The sequence below is a fragment of the Mus musculus genome, chromosome 1, assembly GCF_000001635.26.
Source record: "Mus musculus strain C57BL/6J chromosome 1, GRCm38.p6 C57BL/6J".
Classification (NCBI taxonomy): Eukaryota; Metazoa; Chordata; class Mammalia; order Rodentia; family Muridae; genus Mus; species Mus musculus.
Genome location: NC_000067.6, coordinates 93,648,649 through 93,668,897, shown reverse-complemented (window position 1 = coordinate 93,668,897; position 20,249 = coordinate 93,648,649). Strand labels below are relative to the sequence as shown.

The 20,249-nt window shown below is 45.9% G+C and overlaps 1 protein-coding gene across 1 annotated transcript in view; it reads left to right on the top strand.

The window, feature by feature from the left end:
• The first annotated feature begins 14,681 nt into the window (after positions 1-14,681).
• Stk25 (serine/threonine kinase 25 (yeast)) overlaps positions 14,682-20,249 on the top strand; it is a 33,466-nt gene continuing 27,898 nt past the window's right edge. Inside the window, exon 1 of the mRNA XM_006529768.2 lies at positions 14,682-14,879. The gene's annotated coding sequence lies outside the window, so the exon portion shown is untranslated. The remainder of the gene's footprint in view (positions 14,880-20,249) is intronic.

Genomic DNA, 20,249 nt, shown 5'->3' with positions numbered 1-20,249 from the left:
GCTACGGGTCCTCTTGTGCCCCCAGGCGGCCAGTTGTCCCAGAGAAGCACCAGGTCCCTTAGAAGTTGAACCTGGGGTCCAGGTTTCATCTCCCTCTAGGGAGCTGGATACATATTGCAGTGTGTCTGCGCTGCTCCAGTGAGTCTCAGGGGCAGGAAACTGGTGGCCCATGCTTCCTGTTGGGACTTTAGTTTTTCCCTGTGGATAAACATTCTTTTCTTTAGTTTGTTCCTGGTTCTGAGAGTTCACACCCCGCGGCAAAATATATACTTTAAAACAGAATTGTTCTGAGATTTCAAAGTCAAGGCCAGCAGTCACCTCTCACCCCACCTCCACCCCCGAGTATAACAGTAAATCCTGGGTACACTCCACTAGGAAGTTTAAAAAGCACACAAAATTAAAAGCCGCAACTGCTGTATGATGATAAGGACTCTTGTGGCATATTTCACATCCAAAAGAAGATTCTTGCTTATGTCAAACACCTGAGGCTCCAAAACCTGACTTTACACTTAATGTAACATCCGCATTATGTTCCTCTGGCCTTCCCATTTCTACAGGCCGTGTGAAATTCCATCGCACAACTGGGATTCTTGGCTCACTCTCCCTAGACAGTCTGACCTTGTCCTTGATGTTTGATAAACCAGGCGGAAGGAAGCACGCATCATGGATGGGGAGGGGGTTGTCTGCCAGGACTCTACACTGCTGCAGACACTGGACTCTTTGATCTGGAAAAGACCACGAGTTCGCTGCCCTTTTCAGTCCCAGGAGAGATAAAGGGTTAGCAGTCACATTTCTACCAGTCTGAGGGGAAACAGACACAAAGAGAGAAACAACTGGCCTTCACAACGTGAATAGGTGGAGAAGTGGAAGCCTGGGTAACCTGCAGAGACCCCAGGAGCCCGGTAGAGGGTGAGCTGGTAGGAGGAGCCAGGTAGAGGGTGGTGCTGGTAGGAGGAGCCAGGTAGAGAGCCGGGGTTGGTGGGAGGAGCCAGGTAGAGGGCTGGGGTTGGTGGGAGGAGCCAGCAGCTCTGCTCTCGAAGTGGTCCTATAGGGCTCTATCCTGACACCCAAAGGGAAACTATCACATCTGGGGCATTCTTCCTCCCTGCTGAGAGGTCGCAAGGACAGTGACAACGGCATTATGCCACCTATTTCCAGTCATTCCCAGGCTTTTCTCCTGCGCAGCCCTTCTGCAGTCATTGTTCTGAGGGAGCCCTTGATCCCACTGATGGAATAGGAACATGGCTGTGTGATTGGGAGCTCTTGGGAGCTGGCTCCTCAGTCTACACACACACACTCTGGCATGCACCCACGCACACGCATGCAAGTACACAAGTAATTCAGAAAGTCTTTTCTGGGACTCTTGTCTGGTTAGAAGTGAAATCGCCTGGCCTAGGAGAAGGAAGTCCAAACACAGGGCAGGTGCCTGCTGTCTTCTCTTGGTGTCCTCACAGAGCTCTACCCCAGCATTCTCATTATCTCCCTGGGAGCACAGGCTTCTCCAATCCTCATATAATTCAACTGGGCCCCAAATGGTCAGGAAGTAGTCAGACGTACCCAGGCTGCCCTTGTTACAAATCCCAGCTACAGCAGGAATTACCAGAAGAATTTTGTCCCAGCACATGGGCCACACAGTGAGATGTCACAATGTGGGTGGACACAGGGCCACTACTCTAGCCTGCCACTGGCTCACCTAGTGCTGTCCTAGGGTCCTTAGTCTACCAGTTGACCAGAGACCCATACTCAGACCCGTCATGACTGAACTCCTTGGCCCTCATTGCCTTTCCCTGGGCTCTGCCCATCAGTTTATTCTGAAAACTCACTCTGGACCTGGTTCTCCCTTAGATCCCAGAGCTGAGCTGAGCAAGGCTGTAAGCAATCTTAGTTTCTCACAGGGAGCACTGACTTTTTACGCTATTTTAGTAAATGGCTCTTGAGCCCAGTCTCAGCAGTGTAGCTGAGTCCCGAACCTCTCCTGGGGCATGGTCTAATCCTCTCTCCAATCCAGTGCCATACTAGCTCAGCCTCCAGGTTCAGTGAACTAAAAGTGCCCAGAAGGTGTGCTACAGGAGAGAAATCTCTAAAGATGCTATGGCTTAGGGGACTGAGAACCTCGACCAGCTCCTGGGGGCTGAGAAACAGCACAGGAGACCAGTGGTACAACTGTGAGGTCTGAGGAGGAGGAGTCAAAGGCAGCTTTTAAAATCATTAATCAGGGGAGTCAGGGCCCCCAAGAGGCAGTGAGGCAGATAGGTGACTGGAAAGCACTATCTGATGGCCATGGGGCCCTGAGAGAACAAGCAAATGGAAGCTGCTAATGTCCCAGTTGAGGAAAGTAAGCAACAAGGAAACCCAGGACTGAGCTGCCTGAGTTGGTTCTGGTCTCTCCTGGCCTCTCCCTCATTTCCAGGCTGGACTGGTGACATAGATGCATGTCGTAAAGCTGAAGAAAGGAAGTGCCTCTTGAATAAAGAACCCATAGGCATGCTCCCAGACCATGGAGGGGCCATCTGTCCTCACTGCATTACAGTTCACATTTTTAGCTGGGGTGACCCTCAAGTGCTACCTACCATCATGACCTCATAGGACTCCTTGAGTGATGTAGCTCATTCTAGGGAGTGAAGAGAGTTCATGAATGAACACCCTATGGGCATCTAGATTAGGTGGAATGGTGGGATAGAGTGCTATAGATCAGACCACTTAGCTATATTACACCTCAAAGATCTGGCACAGGGTGGGTGACTCATATGTGATGCCATTTGACTTATAACAAAATGTGCAGGACCGAGGCCAAGGGACCTAGCAGCCCCCGGCCTTAAGCCCTTATGTTTTCTCAGTGGAGTCTTTGTTCATAAGAAGGACAGGTTTATACCTAGGCTAGCTAATGAAATTGAGGCCTTGGTTTCTCTTGCACTGAGGAAGGTGTGTGTTTATCAAATATCCAAGTTTCTCTCCCTTGTTTCCCACAGATCTGTTAGGAGGGTGCCACCTCATTCTGGACTAAGGTAAACCAGATATCCCTCTGACTGTGATTCCCCTCCAAGTCCTCTTTCCATATCTAGTTCAGCTTCTACAACAGAGGAGTGAATTGGAAACTTAAGGGCTCTTTGGAAAGTTGGTTAGAAGGTGTTTTGCTGGGACAAACGTGAAGGAACACTTCACTGAAGTGAACACAGATGAAAAGCTAAGGCAGACTCATGAAGGAATGCTTAGCTGGTAAACTCCGGTGAAGGAGTCTTTGCTAAGAACATGCGTTTATCGGTCTGCCTTATGTTGTGTAATTGAGCTGCATTTGTCAAGACTCCATGGAGAGAAACACACCAAAAAACTTCTGGTGGTGTACTACAGATTTTTGCTGCTTCCCTAGACTCAGGCTGGTTGGCAGAGTGATAACAGCTGAGACAGATGCTGTGCTGAAGCAAGACCTGTGGAGGACATATGATTTTTGGAGAGCATAGAAAAAGGACTCACCAGTGACAGAGGTTAAGCTAGGTTTGCTTATAGAGCTAGCAATATAACACTTGTTGGTCTCGAGAGTCTTCATTGATCTTCGTTTTTGCTGAGAGAGGCACAGTAGAGAACTTCTCCTGGTGTCCCTCTGGTTCCCTCCTGCTGACTTGTGTCGAGGCTGAGGCCTGGCTCTCTCTGCTAGGTAGTGCCGCTGCTGCTGCCTCCTGTTTGCTAACCCAGCTCTCTGGGATCAAATGGGATCAAATGGGACTGCTGATACATCCGTGAAATGTTTGTGAGTGGATCAAACTCCTGGTGCTAACCTGTGAATGGAACTGCTGATTTCCAGACAACACGGATGGGTGTGGCTCCAAGGAACCTTTCTAAACAGGCCCATTTCTCCCGTATCCTTTCTTTCCCACTACCTCTGGGGGGTGATGGGCTACAAGGGAGGCTAAAGTGTTTAAGAAACATCACTAAAAATATGTTTTGGCTGGGCAGTGGTGGCACATGCCTTTAATACCAGCACTTGGGAGGCAGAGGCAGGTGGATTTCTTAGTTTGAGGCCAGCCTGGTCTACAGAGTGAGTTCCAGGACAGCCAGGGCTACACAGAGAAACCCTGTCTCAAAAAAACCAATATATATATATATATACACAAACATGTGTGTGTGTGTGTGTGTTTTGAAAAAATTCAAGTTACAGAGGAGTATAGTGAAAAATTTGGAACTTTGGTTTCTTTAAAAAACACAAGAATATTATAAGAATGTGGTTTTGTTTTAATCCCAGCTAAGGGGATGTGGGGTTGCTGTGGACTGACTGAAGCAGCTGACTGAGATTTACTTCATGCTCTTGAAGAGGCATGATTTTGTCAGCTGAAGAAAGTGTCTGTGATTGTGTGAGGACTTTTCGGAGGGTGTATAAATGCTAGGGCCCCGAGTGAAGTTGGTGGTTGTTTGCTGCTGTTGTGTTGTGGTAAATGTTACTTTGGGTTTTCTTTTAATCCCGCTTAGATCATCTAGTTCCCACATAAAAGACACAAAAACCTTTATAAGCCTCAAAGCACTAGAGCTGGGCAGATGTCAACCCTCTTTGCTATCTTGTCTACTTCCCCGTCAGAAGCCCAAGTTGTCACTTGACATGGTTCCCCTTCGGCCACTCTTCCTCCAACAGGCAGGTGCTCATGGCCTCTGGTCTCCCCTCTTACTCTCCTGAGATACCTAAGCCCAGAAACCTATGTTACACCCCATCTCTTCTGCCAGCCCAGGCTGTAGGCATCACTATTAACCAATCCTGGATAACTTGGGGGGCAAGATTTACACAACAAAAGCTGATATAGGTGAGGACCTGCTGTCTTGGAGCAACCAGATCTTGGGGTACAGAATTTCACATTTGAATACAAGCAGCGGGCTGGAGAGATGGCTCAGCAGTTAAGAGCACTGACTGCTCTTCCGAAGGTCCTGAGTTCAAATCCCAGCAACCACATGGTGGCTCACAACCATCAAAACAGCTACAGTGTACTCATATACATTAAATAAATAAATAAGATATTTTAAAAAATACAAACAACATCTGACCAAGTTTCTACACCACTGGTCTAAGTGGTCATGTGCAAAGAAGACATAGGTATCTTGACAGCAAAGATCAAACTTGCTCCAAGGAACTCAATGCTCCAATCAGCAGGACATTGTCTAACAATAACGCTACCCCACTTCTGACCCCTGAGTTTATTCAGGGATCTCTTTCCTCTTCTTCTCTATCCTGTTTTCTCTCTTATGTAGGGTGAAGGGGTCCAAGGGGTGAAAAAAAAGGGTGTAGAAGGATGCCAAAAGACAGTTACAGAGGAGAGCATCTTTACACCTGAGGACAAGACTTTCTGTGAAGATATGCTGGCATCTTCTGGATGTATTTGGGTGTTTGTATAATCAGCCATATGTGACCTGAGCATAAGATCTGAGCACAGGAGCCTGGAGCACACAAATGCATCTCAACTCATAATCAACTCAGGAGCAGTGTCTAAGGAACAGCATAGTGGTGGAATGTCCAGTCCATAGCCACCCATTGTTGCAGGATATTTGATCACACTGTGGCCCCGAGATTGTGTTATTTACTGAAAAAAAAACCAACCTGTTTCTAGTTATGGTGTGGTTTAGCTTTAGCACACACCTTTAGTCCCTCTGGCTGGAATATCAGCATGCCTTTAATCCCAAACAATGAAGGTAAAGTTAGTTCAAAAGCGATGTCTAATTGAGTGGCAGACAAAGTGACAAGCCAGAGAAAGATCTGACAGCATAGGATATGCCTAACTCTCATGAGAGAGGAAAGGGAAGAAGCTATTTAAGAGAGCATAGAAAGGGAAAAAAGGAGGCAGTTTTTTATCAGGAGAGTTTTACAGGGACAGGTGGCAGAGAGAACAAGCTAGATACAGGTGAAGACAGAATGAGCCAGAGAATGAGAAAGAGCCAGAAGATTAGAAAAAAATGCCTAAGTATGTATGAGGTCAAGCAAAGCAACTCGAGGGAGAGGGAGAGGGGCAGGGGAAGAAAGAGAGGAGTTTTTTGAGATTTTTAAAAATTACTACATACACTTAAATTTTAAACATTTTTAAGATTTACTTATGTGTATGTGTCTGTATGAGTGTATATCACCTGTGTGCAGCTGTGCTCAGAGGCCAGATGAGAACATTGGATCCTGTGGGGTGTGAATGAAAATGGTCCCCATATGCTCATGTGATTAAATACTGGGTCCCCATTGGTGGAACTGTTTGGGAAGCATTAAGATGTGTGCCCTTACTGACAGAATTGTGTTATTGGGTGTAGGTTTTGAGGTTTCAAAAGCCACTTACTTCTCAATACCTCTTACTTGCAGCTCAGGGTGCAAGCTCTTATCTGATGCTCCAACCCCATGCCTGCCTGCCTGCTACATGCAGAGTCCATGAGAGGACCTTAGGACTGGAGTTACAGATGTTTGTAAGCTCCCATGCAGCTGCTGGCAATGGAACCTGGGCCTCTACAAGGGGACCTTGTAGTGTTGTCAATCACAGAGCCATCCCTCAGACCCCCACATACAAGTTGTGATGTTAGAAAGACACAGTTGAGAAAATGGGAGGAGCTGGAGCGGTGGCTCAGTGGTCATAAGCTGGCACTGCTCTTGCATAGGACCCCGGCTGTGTTCTCAGCACCCACATCAGGAGGCATACAACTGCTTGTAACTCCAGTTCCAGAAGATCCAATGCCCTATTCTGACCTTTGTGTGGACTACACACGTGATACATGTACACAAAGCAGGCACACACATACAGGTAAATAAATTTTTTTCAAGATTTATTTATTTTGTGTATATGAGCACTTTGAAGGTACATATTTATGTGCACTACATGCCTGCCTGGTGTCCGTGGAAATTGGAAGAGAGTATAAAATCCCTTAGAACTGGAGTTACCAGGAGCTGGATCCCAGGTCCTCTAGAGGGGCAACCAGTGCTCTTAACTTGCTATCTTCTCCAGCCCCTATAAATAACATATCTTTAAAATTTGAAAAAATAAAATTGGAGGAGTAGGGCTAGGAAGATGGCTCTGCTGGTACAGTGTGTGTTGTACAATCATAAGGACACCCTGTGCAGTAGAGGAATTTTAATTGAGCAACATGGCTGCCCTGGCAAGGGATGACATCCAAAGACCTTCTAGGTCTGTGTGATCTGGTTGGAAAATAGATATGACTTTAATCCCAGGAGATAGATAGATACAGATCTCTGCATTCAAAGTCAGTCAAACAGTGCAGGAGGCAGTGCAGTAGAGTTCAAGTCACTTCCATTTAGTTCGTGCAGCAGAGGAAGTTGAAACCAGAGAATAAGAAGGAGCTAGAAGGGGCTAGAGAGATGGCTCAGTGGTTAAGAGCATTGACTGCCCTTCCAGAGGTTCTGAGTTCAATTCCTAGCAACCACATAGTGGCTCATAACCACCTGTAATGGGATATGATGCCCTCTTCTGGTGTATCTGAAGACAGCAACAGTGTACCCATATACATAAAAATGAATTAAATCTTAAAAAAAAAGTAGCCAGAGTTTAGAACAAATTGCCAGCCAGTGTTAGTTGAAGCCAAGCAGAGCAATTTGGTGAGAAGCTGAGAAAAGCCAGATTGAATCAGTCAGCTTGGAGAGGAGTTTGAGCTCAGAGCTGCTGAATTGAACCAGTCAGCCAGAGTGCAGAAAGAACTAGAAAGCTTATTCAGTAGTAAGCCTCTAAGATCACAATTAATTACATCAGGTGAATAAACTATACTTTTACACAGTGCAATTTCCAGAACCAATGTAAAAGACTTGGCTTCTATTGCCAGCCTATTCTATTCCCTTACCTATCTGTAACTCCAGTTTCAGAGTCTGACAAACACTTCACAGACAAGTATGCAGACAAAACACCCATATGTACCCATTTTTTAAAAAGTTAGGGGGCTGGAGGGATAGCTCAGCAGTTAAGAGCACTGACCGCTCTTCCAGAGGTCCTGAGTTCAATTCCCAGCAACCACATGGTGGCTCACAACCATCTGTAATGGGATCTGATGCCCTCTTCTGGTGTGTATGAAAACAGTGTACTCACATACATTAAATAAATAAAAATTTTAAAAAGTTACAAGAGAATACATGGAGATGCACACATGCAATCCCATCACAAGGTAGATAGGGACAGGAGATCCCTGGGGGTTACTGGACAGCCACCTTATGTAATAGTATTTGGGAGGGGTCTAAGCCCCCCTTGTCCCCAGTAACTGCAGGGCATTTCTATGCCCATTCTAGACCATTTTGGCTCATGAATAAATGAGACAGAGACCTGGACTTTTTATTAATGAACTGCTGGTATTATTCTAGGCAGGTTCTGAGCTATTCTCACCCTCTAAGGCTGCCTACTTCCCAGCCTCGTGGCCCTTTACCTTCAATCTGAGTCTTACTCTGGCTCACTCTGTTCCATGTGTGTCCTCACAGCTTCTCTCTCATCAAGACTTCATGGCGAATCCTCCTGGTCCATCAGATGGTCTCTCCACACCTTCTTATCCTTGTGGTTCTTCTCTACTTTCTGGTCTCCTTTAGCACGCGCCCCCCCCCCCCCGCCTCCCCCAAGGGATCAGAAGTCCTGCCTTATCTCCTCTGCCCAGCTATTTGGCTGGTCAGTACTTTTATTAACCAATCAGAGGTGATGGAAAACAATTTTTACATAGCATTGAGACCAGAGATGCCTGACCCTGTCATCTTCTAGACTGCAACCAGATGTCTGGGCATAGAAATCAGCATCTGAATACACAGTGCACACAACCATCTCCCACATATTGTAGCCTAATTAGTTCCAGACTCTTTAAAAATACAGTTTGAGAAAACAAGGTAGGAGCTTGGCAGTGGTGGCGCACACCATTAATCCCTTGGTAGGCAAAGGCAGGTGGATCTCTGAGCTCAAGGCCAGCCTGATCTACAGGATGAGTTCCTGGGCATTCATGACTATAAAGAGGAACCCTAGTTTGAAAACAATAACAACCAACACAAGGAAGGACAACCACTTGATCTGCAGGGGAAGGCCTTTGCTAAGCAAGCCTGGTAACAGAGGGTCAGCACCCAAACTCACATGAAGGCAGAAGACTTGATTCCGTAAAGACATCCTCTGACCTCCACACACATGCATGTGCGCAGCCAGCGTGGAAGTGAAAATTAGGGCCATAAGCAGACACGAACTGTGCATACACTGCAATTGCTGGTAGAAAATGAAACACAGAAAATAATGGCAAGTGTATGTCGGGGTTCTCCAGAGCAGACACAGGTATGAAAGGTAAGGCAGATTCGTGCAGGAACGTTTCCCTGAAGCATGCACAGGAGAGAGGATGTTCTGCTAAAGCAAGCACATGAAAGGACACGTGATTCGTTCTTTGCTAACGACAAGCATGTATTTGTCCACCTTACATTGTGTAGTTGAGCTCCATTTGTCCAGACTCCAGAGAACCACGCCAAAACACTTCTGGTGGTGTACTGCAGTTTGTTGCCGCTACCAAGGACTCAGGCTGACGGGAGGCACGTGCTAAGGCGAGGCACGTGGAGGACATGCCATGTTTGGAGGGTGTCTTAGATAGGGTTTTACTGCTGTGAACAGACACCATGACCAAGGCAAGTCTTATAAAGGACAACATTTAATTGGGGCTGGCTTACAGGTTCAGAGGTTCAGTCCATTATCATCAAGGTGGGAGCATGGCAGCATCCAGGCAGGCAAGGCACAGTCAGAGCTGAGAGTTCTATGTCTTCATTCAAAGGCTGCTAGTGGAAGACTGACTTCCAAGCGCCTAGGGTGAGAGTTTAAGCCCACACCCACAGTAACACAACTACTTGAACCAGGTCACACCTATTCCAACAAGGCCACACCTCCAAATGGTGCCACTCCCTGGTGCAAGACTATACAAACCATCATCCAAGGAAGTCAGGACTGGAACTCAAGCAGGTCAGGAAGCAGGAGCTGATGCAGAGACCATGGAGGGATGTTCTTTGCTGGCTTGCTTCCCCTGGCTTGCTCAGCCTGCTCTCTTATAAACCCAAGACTGCCAGCCCAGAGATGGTCCCACCCACAAGGGGCCTTTCCCTCTTGATCACTAATTGAGAAAATGCCTTACAGCTGGATCTCATTGGAGGCATTTCCTCAACTGAAGCTCCTTTCTCTGTGATAACTCCAGCTGGGTCAAATTGACACAAAACTAGCCAGTACAGAGGGTATAAATAGGACTCCATGGAGTGATGGAGATAGAGCTTGGCTTTCTGGTAGAGCTAGCTCTGCAATGCTTGTGAGTCTCCAGTCTTCCCCAATCTTTGCTTTCCAGAGAGAGGCACAGCTGAGAAGATCTCCTGGTGTTCCTGCTGGTCCCTCCTGCTGACTTGTGCCAAGCCTGAGGCCTGACTGTCTCTGCTAGGTAATGCCACCGCTGCTGATTCGTGTTTGCTATCTAACATGTTTGTTCTACCTAACTGGACTGCTGGTGTATCCGTTAAGTGTTTGTGAGTGGCTCAAGCTGCTATTGCCTGCTAACCTGTGAACTGAACTGCTGGTTTTCAGACAACACAGACAGGAGTTGCTCCAAAGAGCCTTTCTAAACAGGTCCACTTCTCCAGTATCCTTCCTTTTTCACTACCTCTGGTGGGTGATGGGTTACATGGAAGGTTAAAATGTTTAAGAGCCATCTAAAGTTACACTCCTCTCTCTCTCTCTCTCTCTCTCTCTCCCCCTCTCTTTCTCCCCCCCCCTCCATCAGTGACTGAACACACAGTGCACAAAGCCATCCCCTGACAAAAATGAGAAACAAAAGGAAAATGGAATACAGCTATAAAAAGAAAAATTAAACCATTACATTTTCAGGAGAATGAACTGTCTTGGAAGGTATGATATAAATCTAGATGACCTGAACACAGAAAAATACTACATGTTCAACTTCATATGCAGATCCTAGCTTATCATACATCATGTATATATGTAAACAGATGTGAGTGTGGATGTAGTTTAAAAAAAAAAAGACCAAGTGAGGGTAATGTTATGTAATGGGGAGGGATGGAATGTAGGCAAAAGGACACATATGTCATGGTCCTTTTCTAGTTTCAATTCTGATAATTGTTTCCTTTTTTGTAGTGGATAACTGAATAAAACTGTGGTTGACAGCGAGCATGTGAAACACCAGATGAAGCTTCATTGCTTCAGAAAAACCGTGTTAGCTCTTCACTGAGAAGTGTAGAGTTTGGGGCTGGACCAATGTTTGAGTGGTTCCCTGATCTAACTCTGTGATTTTTTTTTTTTAAGATTTATTTATTTATTATATGTAAGTACACTGTAGCTGTCTTCAGACGCACCAGAAGAGGGCGTCAGGTCTCATTACTGAATGGTTGTGAGCCACCATGTGGTTGCTGGGATTTGAACTCAGGACCTTCGGAAGAGCAGTCAGTGTTCTTAACCGCTGAGCCATCTCTCCAGCCCTAGCTCTGTGATCTTTTAATTTGTGAGATACCTGGAATAGAGTGATTTTATATTACAATATTAAGTCTTTCTCCTTTGTTTGGAGAGAATTTGATGGTTTGCAGGTGAAGAGACCTGGTCTAAAGGTGGTAGAGACTCAGGAGGGGCAGGTCTTGATCTCTTCCCACTCTTGAGGAGTCAGCAAACATTAAAGCCAACTAAAATCTAAAAGACAACCCTTTTCAGGAAATACGACTCTTTAATAAAGGTGGTGGCTCAGTGCAGCTTCCTGGACCACTGTGAAGTCCGTGTGCAGACTCTTACCTCGATTTATATCATGGACTTTAATCCCTTCCCCGCAGGGCTTGGATAACTCAAGTAGTTAATGTTTCTCTTTTTTTCCGATGACATGAGTCATGAAGTCCTTGAATAATGTTTTTATTGATCTGCTTGGGGCAAGAGCATCTTGGGCTCCCTTGAATCCACCAGGCATTCTCCATCTACCTTCACAGTGTGGCCCGCCTATTTTCTGTGTTTCCAGGGCAAAGTGTATCAGAGGCATCTGTGCTGGTCCCTAGTATCAGACACGCCTGTTAGTGTGTCACCCTGAGTAATCTGGTGCCCCTGGGTGGATTACTGCCATCTGTGAGTCACCAGACACTTCTAAAAGAGATAAATATCTTAGGGCCATAATTGACCAGATGGTTTTCCTGTTAAAGGTTCTCTCTTTAGGGACCAGAGCAATGGTTTTGAGAATGACTGCATCCTGCTCTTGCAGAGAACCCGAGCTCTCTGGGTCCCAGCATCCACATCAGGTAGCTCACAGCCACCCCAGGAGATCTGATTCCTTCTTCTGGCTTCAGTCAACACATGCACTCACATGTGCATAATTAAAAATAAGAAAAAAAATAAATTCTCATTTTCTACATATGCATGAGCAGAAAGAACTGGGGCTGAGCATCCAGTCAGTGTAGACAGCAGCTTGCTCGTTTTTACCATCTGTAAAGCAACATATTCAACATTTTGAGCTGAGGCGTTGTAAGGAAAGGGCTTCACTTAATTTATTTGTTTAATTTATTTGAGACAGGCTGCCGAGTAGCTCAGGCTCACCTCAGATTCCCTAAGTAGCTGAGGGCGAACTTGAACTCTTGGTCTTGTGAGTGCTGGGATTAAACACATACACTACCCTGTGTGTGTCTATAATTATTTGTTTATTTGTTTGATTGATTGATTGTGGAGGTAGAGAGTGCCCTAACAAGTGTGTGAAGGTCAGAGGACAACCTGGAAGAGTTGGTTCTTTCTTTCTATGGCGTGGATTCCAGAGCTTGAGCTCAGATCATTAAATTTGACGACAAGCCCCTTTACCTCCAGAGACATATCACTGGCACCTATATTATCTCTTGGAACAATCCTGCATCCTGTCTTTTTTTTTAATATTAATTGTTACTGTGGTGAGGGGAAACCTATGTGCTACAGAGTGAACTGTGGAAGTCAGAGGACAAATTTGTGGAGTTGGTTCTCTCCTCCCACCTGGTGTGGGTTCTGGGGATTGAACTCATGACTTTAAGCTTGCAAAGCAATACTTTATGTGCCGAGCAACCTCATCAGCCCTGCCCTGTCTTTTAAAGACTTTGAGAGGAAAGGGGGAGCTCTTGAATCTTGTCCACTCTACCTAAGTAAGTGGGAGCCCTGACTTTAATTTCTTAGTTTTTAGAGTCTCATCTATATACTCTTGGCTGGCCTGGAATTTGCTTTTTATACCTGGCTGGCCTCAGGCTAGAGGCCATTGGTCATTCATCTTTAATAGTCGCCTCGTAGCACTGTGCTTGTTTCAGAAGTCCTTATCTTTTAGACATACCGACAGATCTATGGACTACATGAGTGTTTAAAATCACAGTCACAGAAGACATGTAAAGAATCAACAGTTTCAGCCGGGCAGTGGTGGCACATGCCTTTAATCCCAGCACTTGGGAGGCAGAGGCAGGTGGATTTCTGAGTTTGAGGCCAGCCTGGTCTACAGAGTGAGTTCCAGGACAGCCAGAGCTACACAGAGAAACCCTGTCTTGAAAAACCAAAAAAAAAAAAAAAAAAAAAAAAAAAAAGGAATCAACAGTTTCAAAATGGGAAGCCTGCTCAGCAGTGGTCTGGGCACTGCCCTGGCTATAGAGAGTCTGAGCTGACCATAGCTGGCCATAGGTCAGGATAAGAACAAAGCCTCCCTTATGAGAGACCAGATAAGCTGCAGAATCCCTGAGACCCCAACTATTATAAACATTGTAGTAGGGGCCGGGGGACCCCCATCTCCTGTGAGTGAGGACAGGAATGTGGGCTCTGTGGAGGGTGAAGTCCTTTTTTATCATTTCAGATGTTTGCGCCCATTGACTCACGACTCCCATCCAGGAAATGTTCCCATGCTCTCATGTGACATCATCACAGGGGTCATGGTACAGCAAAGGTCAGAACACACCCCAAGTTCATCACAGGCACACATTCCACCCATAGGTATTGGCCTGGATCAGATCAGGCAGGTGTCCTGTGTGGGAGGCTCTGTTTGTGCTGCACAGGAGAGAGGGCACAGGCTACCTTTGTATGCATCTTTGTGTTTGCCTGGACTCTTCACAGACCCCAGGGGCTGGTAATAAATAGCAGCTGCTCTGAAAGAGAAACAGACAAGAAGGGTGTGAGAACAACTCAGTTTCAGATAAATGAGCCTTTTCTTTCTCTTTCTCTTCCTTCCTTTCTTTTCTCCTTTTTTTTTGAAACCTAACACTTGTTTTAATAGAAATGTTGTTTATAGTTTTTACATTTCTCGTGGGAGTTAATCTCCAGCCCTGTGCCCCATGGGTGATACAGTCCTGATGAGCAAGGGAGAAAAGAAGGGGTGGCAGGTACCCTGCTTCCCTCAGTGTGTGGGAGTCTGAGCACCATGCCTTCCTCCTGTCCTGCCGGGATTCCAGGAAGGAGGGCAGGTGAACTCTCATGCCTACCATTCCCCTCTATACTCTTGCACCAGGGCTTGTAAGGAAGTAGTGGGGAGATGGGGAGAGAAGATAAGCCTGTGAGTCAAAAAATACTAGAGCCAGCGTGGTGGCTATTCTTGCTTGTCAGGCTGACTACACTTAGAATTAATTAAAACCCCCAAATGGAGGGCACAAGTGTGAGGGATTTTTGCTTAATTTGAAGTGGGAAGACACACTTTATTCAAGATCATTTGAGCTGGGAACTTGGACCACACCTTCTATATAAGGAAACTTATATAAGGACATGAAAGAAGGAAGTTCTTTGCTCTTTCCCTGATTGCTCTTGCCTTACTAGCAAGTCCACTCCTTTACTGGCATTAGAGCCAACTTCCTCAGGATTCCAGCCTGCACTGAAGACCAGCTGAGACATCCAGCCTTATGGACTAAGGAATTACTGGATTCTTGGACTTTCCATTCACAAGCCGTTGTTGGATTAGTCCGTCCAGAGCCTGTAAGTCATTCTAACAAATCCTCTTTCCCTATATATGTAGAGATTTTCATTCTACAAATTCTGTTACTCTAGAAAACCCTGACCAACACAGCTAGTATTGCGGATTGAAGGAGAATCAGACAAAGCACAGGGTTTAGGGGAGAACAGTCCAGTCTACTTCAAGTATGAACCTGCCTGGAAAACTAAAAGAAAGCTCTTGAGTTTCATTAGGGACCTTGTTTAGTGTGGCTGGCTCTGGGATAAGGGTGTTCTGGAGGTGGGTGGTGGAGCCTCCAGAACTCACAGCCCTACAACTCACTGTCCCCGCATTCTCCATTTTTATGCTTAAGTTCACCACCCTGCCTATGCTTCTCCTGTTTTTCTGCTGCCTTCAAAGATGCCCTACAACTCACTACCAAACTCTTCAAGATGCATACATCTTGTGGTTAGTATGGAAACCGACAAGCATGGTGGCAGACTCCATCTGCCTGGCATCTCAGCCCAGCACAATAAAGTTATCATTGGCATGGGGCTGGCATTGGGGTTGTTTTCTGGGTGGACTCAGGAGTACTTACAGCCTGGGTGGTTCATTTGTATTGAGTCTACTTGCCCTGAACTCAGGGTTCTGATCACTGGCAATTCCCACTTTCCATCAATTTCCATCCCGGTTTATAAGGTCTTGGGCTTGTCTTTGGGTAGGAGCTGGGCATGGTGGCATGTTAGATAAGAGTGATAATTTTTTCTCAATCCGAACTAAAACTAGAATATTTATTTAATCAAGCTTTATAGCATAATAGCGGAACAGTATTAATCTATTTTAATTCTCTAATCTATTCCCAGAGATACTTGCATTTTAGTATTGGTCTGGCTCTCTCTGCTCCAGGTGTGTTCTCATGGTGGGTCCTGGACCCTTTGCTCCTGGCTAAAGACACTCCCCCTCCCTTTCCCATACTGAGATCAAGTCCAGCCCTATCCTCTTCTCTGCTGAGCCATTGGCTGATGAGCTTTTATTGACAAATCAGAGAATAAATGGGAGGGGGCAATATTTACACAACATTGAGGCAGGAGATAGTTAGAATAAGTATTATTCTATCTGTATTGCAACCAGATATGGGGGCAGAGAAGTCAGCATTTGAATAATACAAGGATAATCTTTACACAGTGCACATCATGCCTGTAATGGCATTTACCTATTTTTTTTGTTTTGTTTTGTTTTGAGACAGAGTCTCACTATGTAGTCCCGGCAATGACAGGTGGATTTCTGTGAGTTCAAGACCAGCCTGGTATATACAGTGAATTTCAGGACATCCAGGGCTACACAGAGAGAGCCTTTCTTTAAAAGTAAGGGAGAAGGAACCTCTGGTTTCCCTTCTGACTTTCTTTTTTTGATGTTTTGTTTTGTTTTTCGAGACAGGGTTTCTCTGTACAGCCCTGGCTGTCCTGGAACTCACTTTGTAGACCAGGCTGGCCTTGACTCAGAAATCCACCTGCCTTCGTCTCCCAAGTGCTGGGATTAAAGGCATGCACCACCATGCCCGGCTACCTTCTGACTCTCTTTTGTTTTTAAGATTTGTCAGGTCTTCTGGGAGAACAAGTTTGTTTGTTTGTTTGTTTGTTTGCTTGCTTGTTTGTTTGTTTGTTTGTTTATGGAGGTAGAGTTTTTCTTTGTAGCCCTGGCTGTCCTGAAAGTCACTAGGCTGGCATCAAACTCAGAGATCTGCCTGCCTCTGCCTCCCCAGTGCTGGGATCAAAGACATGCACGATCATTGCCCAGCACAGCAAGTACACTTAACTGCTGAGTTTCACTACAAACACATGTATCACCCCCTCTAAAGATGAGGGTATAAGAAGGAAATGAGGCGGTCGTTTCTACCTAAAGGGGTCTGCAGTTCCTGTGCCATCTTAGCCTAAACTCCAAGGACATTTTTCACAGCAATAGAAAATAATAATCCTAAAGTTCATATAGAATCACAGAAGATCCCAACTAGCTAAGGACATCTGGAGAAGAAGAACAGCTGAAGTAGAACTGTGTGGTCCACATATGTAATCTGTACAGGAGACACAGAGGCAAGAGGACTGTGGGTTTAAGATCAGCCAGGACTGTACAGGGAGATCATATCACAAAAGAGTAGAGGTGGTAGCCTGAATTCTGTCCCTAGCACTGGCAAAAAACCAAAACAGATGAGAGAGGCTGGAAAGATGACTCTGTGGTTAAGAGTGCTCACTGGTCTTTCAATGACCTGGATTCAATTCCCAGAACCCACATGATGGCTTACAACCATCTATAACTCCAATTCCAAGGGATCTGACGCCCTCTTCTGATCTCCATGGGCACCAGATACACACATGTTACACACATATATACACACAGGCCAAACTCTTATTCACATAAAATAAATAAATCTTAAAAAATTAAAATATTGAAGTCAGAGACATCATCTTTCATGATTGTAAACCATATTTCAAAGCTATAGCAATCAAAACAGTAAGGTGTTGGAGTAAAAATAGACACATAGTCAAATGGAACAGGATAAAGCCCAGATATGAATACAAAGTTTCTTTTTCTTTTTTTTCTTTTTTTCTTTTTTTTTGGTTTTTTGAGACAGGATTTCTCTGTGTAGCCCTGGCTGTCCTGGAACTTACTTTGTAGACCAGGCTGGCCTTGAACTCAGAGATCCACCTGCCTGTGCCTCCCAAGTGCTGGGATTAAAGGCATGCGCCACCACGCTGGGGGGGGGGGGGAATACAAAGTTTCTGTGGTTTGAACATTTATCCCCTTCAAAGGCCACGTTGGAGTTTACTTCCCATTGCAATAGTAATAAGTGATAAGGCTTCAAGCAGCAATTGGTCTGAGTGAACTAATGCCAACAGAGAGACACCTAGCCTTGCCTCCTTGTCCTCCCACCATGGAAAGATACCGCAGGAAGGCCCTCACCATGTGCCAGCATCTTGATTTTGGCCTTTTCAGACTTTAGATCTGGGCAGGAATAAAAAAATAGTCTTCCTTACAGCTTGTAAAGTGTTGAACATTTGGTTATAGTAGAACTGATTGTAGACAGACTCAGGCAACAGACAAACAACCTCTAACAAAGGTCCCAGGAGCCCTGGAGAGATGGGTCAGCAGTTAAGAGCACTGACTGCTCTTCCGAAGGTCCTGAGTTCAAACCTTAGCAACCACATGGTGGCTCACAACCATCCCTAATGAGATCTGATGCTGGCATGTCTGAAGACAGCTACAGGGTACTTAGACATAATAATAAATAAATCTTTTTTAAAAACTGAAAAAACCTAGCCAAACAGACAAAAACAACAAAAAAGGTCCCAGGAATACACAAGAGGGAAAGATATGATCAGTGCTGAGAAAGCAATGCTAGGAAAACAGAATGGCCACAGGTAAACGAAGGGAGCTATACCTTGCCAAATGTGATGCACAGAAATCAATACCAATTAGACTAAAGATATCCACACCTGATCTTGAAACCATAGATTTTTAGAGAGGGAAGTCTCCTTGACATTGGCAGTAGTAATGAGTTTTCTTGAATGCCACTCCAAAAGCAAAAACAGACAAAAGGGATCTGGGTCAAACCCCCAGCAATGCAGAAAGTAGGCATTGTGCTGTCAGTCTTGTAATCTTAATGCTCAGAGGATGGAGATGGGAATGTCAGACGTTCAAGACGTGTGTGTGTGTGTGTGTGTGTGTGTGTGTGTGTGTGTGTGTGTGTAGCTTATGCACAGGAGGGGAAATTACCTCAAAGAATAAAAAAGAAAAGGCAGCCTCTGGCTCTGAAATGGGAGACTATAGATCCAAACCGTGTGTACCATACAGGAGTGAGAGAGGGAGGGAGTTGGGGGAGGGAGCTGGAGAGGGGGAAGGGAGGGAGAAAATACATTCACATGAAAGCAAAATCCCACATATAACCTGACAGAACTAGACAGAGGACCTGAAGAGACACTTAAAAGGCACCAGTGATAGCTGGGGTTATAGATCAGTGGCGAGTTCTTGCTTATCTTTCTCAAGATCCCGGGCCGGCCCACCTCAGCACCCTCTGGTGCGCCTGCCATTGCTGCTGAGATTACTGGGCCTTTGTAGACAGCAGTTTCTCTCTGGCAGTCACACTGCAGGATATGATCTCTTTATCCCTGGAGCTGTGCAGTTTCTCTGGGTTGCAGCAGAAGGGAGATACTTTTTATTTATGCCACTGACGCATGGAGGCCTTCATGCCTTTCTTCAAGTCTGGTAGCTTAGCTGGTATATCTTCAAATAGTATCAAAAACTGCAAGTCATGCCTGGTGTGGGTCTAGATGGAAAGAAAAGCTCTGGCCTGGTGTCTCACAATTTCTTTGGTGTGCTCTCTCTCTGTGTGTTTCTCTCTCTCTCTCTGTGTGTGTGTGTGTGTGTGTGTGTGTTTCTGTCTCTGTCTCTCCCTCTCTCTCTCCCCTGTGGGTGGGTGTGTTCAGTGTGTGTATGTTCTCTGTCTCTGTCTTTATGTTTTTGTCTCTCTGTCTCTGTCTCTCTCTGTGTGTGTATGTGTGTGTGTGTGAGTGCATGCAGAGTTTGACACTGGGTGTCTTCTTCAGTCACTTCCCATCTTATTTTTTGTGGTAAACCCTCTCCCTGAATCTCGAGCTTGTCAGTTTGACCAGTTGGCTGGCCAGTGACTCCAAGGACACCCCCCACCCCCACCCCCACCCCCCAACCCCACCCCCACCCCGCCCCCACCCCCACCCCCAACCCCAACCCCACCCCCGCCGGTCTCTGTCTCCCAGCACCAGGACTACAGAACTGCTCTGCCTTTCCTGACTTGCATGTGGGTGCGGGGCATCTGAACTCAGGTCTTCATGGTAAGCACACTGTCAGATGAGTCCTCTTCTGACCCTTCCAACCCTCAGAAATTCTTACTATCCCAGTGCCGTGTCTCTCATCCTTTGACATGCCCGGCTGTGGCTGTGGCGGAGGCGGAGGCACAGCTTGCATGGCCACCTATGTTCTTGGTGGTTCAGAACGAAGGGCTCCAGCCATTCTGTGGCACTAAAACCTCCAGGAGGCTTCCCTGGCTCCACGCCTCCCGCTTGGTCCCACTTCCCTTCTCTTTGCTTTTCCAGGTAAGACTGGAAGATCAGCCAGGTGGTGGCGGTACAGGGCTCTAATCTCTGCACTCAGGAGGCAGGTGGATCTCTGAGTTCGAGGCCAGCCTGGTCTACACAGAGAATTCCAGGACAGCCAGGGCTACATAGAGAAACACTGTCCCAAACAAACAAACAAACAAACACTGGAAAGCCTTCACATTCTGCTCTGAAACCATACATTAATACCTATGTCTCTACAGCATAGTTCCAAGTGTTGAGAATCAACATATGAACTGCTGGGCTGGGTCACACCTTTAATCACAA